This window comes from Suncus etruscus, chromosome 10 (genome assembly GCF_024139225.1).
Source record: "Suncus etruscus isolate mSunEtr1 chromosome 10, mSunEtr1.pri.cur, whole genome shotgun sequence".
NCBI classification, from domain to species: domain Eukaryota; kingdom Metazoa; phylum Chordata; class Mammalia; order Eulipotyphla; family Soricidae; genus Suncus; species Suncus etruscus.
In genome coordinates this window covers 65,309,157-65,314,361 of record NC_064857.1, presented here as the reverse complement: position 1 = coordinate 65,314,361, position 5,205 = coordinate 65,309,157, and the positions used below count along the sequence as shown (strand labels likewise).

General features: G+C 35.7%; 1 non-coding gene across 1 annotated transcript; it reads left to right on the top strand.

Moving 5' to 3' along the window:
• Positions 1-391: 391 nt before the first annotated feature.
• Positions 392-606, top strand: LOC126021381 (small nucleolar RNA U3). Its single transcript, XR_007499907.1, has one exon. It is a non-coding gene; the product is annotated as a small nucleolar RNA U3 (small nucleolar RNA).
• The last annotated feature ends 4,599 nt before the right edge of the window (positions 607-5,205 follow it).

Genomic DNA, 5,205 nt, shown 5'->3' with positions numbered 1-5,205 from the left:
GCTCGGTGATGGCTTATTGGCCAGGAGTTCGGTCTTGATACCTAATGGGTTAAGAATTGAGGGTAAAGATCATTAATAAGGCGGAATATCGGATTAGGATTGGGGGTGAAGGATAGTAGGATTTCTGAAGTAAGAGGAGGAATAGTATATAGGTGGGGCTATATACACAATAGGCATGGGTTGTTTACAATTTAGGTTTGGCTCTCATAGAGGAGTCCTCTATGAGACATAAAAACATACAATAGTGATCTATTCTTAAGATGTTAGAGGTCTGACCCTAATAGGATGGGTCTGAGCTCTTAAGAACTGGTTGAATTAAGATAAATAATTAGCTTAGGTATTGCTTAAGAAAAAGAGGAAGGGAGAGCAAAAAATAAGAGAGGAGAACACAAAGACTCTACTTTCAGGGATCATTTATATAGTATGTGACTAGAGAAGTTTCTCTGATCATGTAGAGCACCCAGAGCCAACGAGGAGGAACCAGAGTGTCTTCTCCTGACTGTGAAACCTGTTCTAGATGTTGCTTCTGTGACTGCCTTTGGCCATTGATGTTCTTTTTTTCTTTCCTCTGGGAATGGTAGAGGTAGAGGATGAAGTCTGTGTGGTAAAAAAAAAAAAGAGAGAGAGAGAGAACAGAAAAATAGGTAAATATAGTAAAAATAAGGTAAAAAATTAATAAATCAACTATGAGATTAGATCTGTGTTTCAAGTTGGGAGGTTTTCACAGTTTCTAGGCATTTCATTAGTCAGTGATAGAGTTGGGCCTTCCTAAATGAAGATTTTACGGTTAGATAGTGGCTGGAGCAATTTAGGATACACATAGGATTTAGGTCTCAAGTACTAAATAGTGCATTAATGAGTGTTAAATAAACAGTGTTAATGAGACCTATCTATGTAGATGGCTACCCTATGTAGTATTGTCTGCTGCATCTTATGTATCGAAATTCCTTTCCTAAAGAGAAAGTATCAGTGTGGGTTTTATTTGACATAGATTAAACTGATGAGGAGGAGGAAGAAGAGGTTGAAGAAGAGAGGGGAGAAAGAAGTAGTGAGAAGAGAGAAGAAAAGAGAGAGAAAAAGGAAATGTTAATTTTCCCAAATGTGTTCAATGAGTAGGTCCTGTAATATAAGTCTGTGGTTCGCAGTTGACTATTTCAGTGGTCTGGATGGTCACATGCTTTAGGTCCTAATAGAGGCCATAAACCAGAGAAAAAAAGGATATATTGAAGTGTTTTATCAAGGCATTTTCATAATGTAAACTGAATATGTTATCTAGTGTTACTGAGCACCGAGGTGTCAAATTAGTGTATCCACCCTTAGTATTTAAGAACCCCTGTGAACAGAGAAGCTGAGAAGTAATTTTAAATCTAGTAAGATTAAGGCATTAAAACACATAGTTATGAAACGCTTCCTCTAGAGTCTCTGGCTTTCAATTATATTCTTCAACTGTAACCGTGTATAAGATCCCTAAGACATTATTATAGAACTTTGCAGTAAAAGGCTGATCACATACCTGTTTGCTCGTGAGCCACATTTGGCTCTTTACACTTTTAATTTGGCTCTTCTGTGTGCCGGGCAGCTGCTCCAGGAGTCAGGACTTTGCTCCTAGCCTCTGTTAGTGCGCACCCTGTGTGGTTCTCAAAATAAATTTCAATTGTGGTTTTGGCAAGATTTGGCTCAGTTGAAAAAAAAGGTTGGCAACTACTGCGAGTCTAAGCAATTGTTTCCATTGTTGCTGGTTTCTTTATGTTTCTAACTGCTATGTAGTATTCCATTGTGAATAAATACCACATCTTCATGATGCATTCATCTGTTGTTGGACATCAAGGTTGGTTCCAAATCTTGGCTACTGTAATGAATGCTGTGATAAGTAGTGGAGTGCACACATATTTTGGGAAGAATGTCCTTCCGAATTGTGGCTAGATACCCAAGATAGCAATTGTTGGCAGCTCAATTCTGAATTTACTGAGCACTCTCCACACTGAAGATCAGGCAACATTCCACCAGCAGTGGATGAGAGTTCCTTACTTACCACATTCCCGCCAACACAGATTGTTCCCGTTATTTTTTTATGTGAGCCATCCTCACTAGTGTAAGGTAGTACCACATTGTTGTCTTAATTTGGATTTCCAAAATGATGAGTGAAGATGAGCATGTTTTCATGTGTCTGTTGGCCATCTTTTGTTCCTCCTCTGTGAAGTGTATATTGATTTCTTCTCCCTATTTTTCTATGGCTTTATTAGCTTTTTGGAGCTTAGCTTTCTGAGTGCTTTATCTGATGTTTTGAGTGCAAAAATTTTTTTCTATTCTGTTAACTGTCTCCTAGTATTAAGTAGGGTTTCTTTCGCCATGCAGAAACTTTTTACTTTGATATAGTTCCATTTATTTAGGTTTGATGTTAAAGTTCTTGCCATTGGAATTTTGTCCTCAAAGACTTTTTTGATATATAGGTCTTTGAGTGTTCTGCCTACTTTTTCCTTAATAAACTTTATAGATTTGGGTCTGATTTCAAGGTCTTTAATCCATTTTGAGTTGACTTTTGTGCAAGGTGTGAGGTATGGATTAATTTTTAATTTCTTACAGATGATTATCCAGTTGTTCCAACACCATTTGTTGAAGAGACTGTCTTTGTTCCATTTCAAGTTTTTGGCTTTTTTGTAAAATATTAGTTGAATGTATATTTGAGGAATTATCTCTGGATATTCTGTTCTAACCTACTCATATAAGACTCTGTCTTTATTTCAGTACCATGCTGTTTTGATCACTATGGCTTTATAGTAAAGCTTCAGGTTAGGAAAATGATGCCACTCAGCTTTTGGTTTTTCAATATGTATTTGGCTAACCTGTGTCTCTTGTGGTTCCATATTAATTTTATAATTGATTGTTCTAAGTCCTTAAAAATGATGTCTGAATTTGAATAGGGATTATTGCATCTATATAGAAGTTTAGATAAGATAGTCATTTTAACTGTGTTGATTCTACATACCCATGAACATGGGATGTTCTTCCATTTCCTTAGGTCCTCTTAAATTTCTGAAGTTTTTAAAGTTTTCGCTTCTCTTGTAAGGTTGAAACCTAGGTACTTGATATTTTTGGATACTATTTTAAATGGGATTGTCTTCTTAATTTTTCTCCTCTACTTCATTATTTGTATAGAGAAATGCTACTGTCTTTTGTGTATTGACTTTGTAGCCAGCCACTTTACTGTATTGGTTAATTGTTTCTAGGAGATTTACTGTGAACTCTTTAGAGTTTTCAATGTATATCATCATATCATCTGCAAAAAGAGATAGTTTGAGTTTCTCTTTCCCTATTTGTATTCCTTTGATTCTCTTCTCTTATATGATTGCTATTGCTAGGACTTCTAAAACTATATTGAATCAGAGTGGAGAGAGTAGACATCCTTGCCTAGTTCCTGGCCTTAGTGGAAATGCACTCAGTTTTTCACCATTAAGGATAATTTTGGCTGTAGGCTTTTTATAGATAGCTGTAACTATCTTGAGAAAAGTTCTTTCCAGTCCTATTTTTCTGAGTGTTTTCATCATGAATGGATCTTGGATTTTGTCAAATGCCTTCTCTGCATCAATTGATATAATCATGTGATTTTTGTCTTTCTTGTTGTTTATGTGGTGTATAATGCTGATGGATTACATAATTTGAACCATTTTTGCATCTCTGGGATGAAACTCACTTGGTCATGGTGTATAATCTTTTTGATGTAGTGCTGGATTCGTTTTGCTAAGATTTTGTTGAGGACTTTTGCATCTATGTTCATTAGTGAGAATGGTCTGTCCTTTTCTTTATTGTCGGTTTCTTTGCCATCTTTGGGAATGAGTGTGACATTATCCTCATAAAAAGAATTAGGAAGAATCCCTCTCTTTTCAATGTTTTGGAAGAGTCCGTGGATCAGTGGTAGTAATTATTCTCAAAATGTTTGATGGAATTCACCCTTAAAACCATATGGCCTTGGACTTTTGTTCTTGGGGAGTTTCTTAATTACTGATTCAATTTCTTCAGATGTGATTGGCCTGTTTAGGCTTTCTACATCTTCCTTATCCAGTCTTATAAGAATATATTTTTCCAGAAATCTCTCGGTTTCTACTGGGTTATCTAACCTGACTGAGTATATTTGTTCATAATAAGTCCTCATGATGTATTTGATTTCTTGCAGTTTTGTTGTAATCTCTCCCCTTTCATTTGTGATCCTATTTATCTGGGTGTTTTCCCTCTTTGTTTTTGGTGAGTTTTTCCAGTGGCCAATCTTGTTTATTCATTCAATAAACCAACTCCTGGTCTCATTGATTTTTTGTATCATTTTCTTAGTTTCTATGTTGTTTATTTCTGTTCTGTTCTTTATTATTTCTTGTCTTCTGGTTGTGTTTGAGTTTCTTTGCTGCTTTTTTCCAGCTCCTTAAAGTGAGCCATTAAATAGTTGATTTTGTCCTTCTCCTCTTTCCAGACATAGCCCTGTATTGCTATGACTTCCCCCCTCATTGCTACTTTTGCTGTGCCCCATAGATTTTGACAATTTGTCTCTTCATTATCATAAGAAAGAAAGAAAGAAAGAAGAAAGAAAGAAAGAAAGAGAGAAAGAAAAAAAGAAAGAAAGAAAGAGAGAAAGAAAGAAAGATAGTAAGAAAGAAAGAAAGAAAGAAAGAAAGAAAGAAAGAAAGAAAGAAGAAAGGAAGGAAGAAGGAAAGAAGGAAGGAAGAAGAAAGAAAGAAAGAAAGAAAGAAAGAAAGAAAGAAAGAAAGAAAGAAGAAAGAAGAAAGAAAGAAAGAAAGAAAGAAAGAAAAAAGAAAGAAAGAAAGAAAGAAAGAAAGAAAGAAAGGAGGAAGGAAGGAAGGAAGGAAGGAAGGAAGGAAGAAGGAAGAAGAAAGAAAGAAAGAAAGAAAGAAAGAAAGAAAGAAAGAAAGAAAGAAAGAAAGAAAGAAGAAACAAAGAAAGAAAGAAAGAAAGAAAGAAAGAAAGAAAGAAAGAAAGAAAGAAAGAAAGAAAGAAAGAAAGAAAGAAAGAAAGAAAGAAAGAAAGAAAAAAGGAAAGGGGCTGGAGAGAGAGCATGGAGGTAAGGCATTTTCCTTGCATGCAGAAGGACAGTGGTTTAAATCCTGCCATCCCATATAGTCCCCCGAGCCTGCCAGGAGGGGTTTCTGAGCATAGAGCCAGAAGTAATCCTTGAGAGTGGCTGAGTATGAACCAAAAACC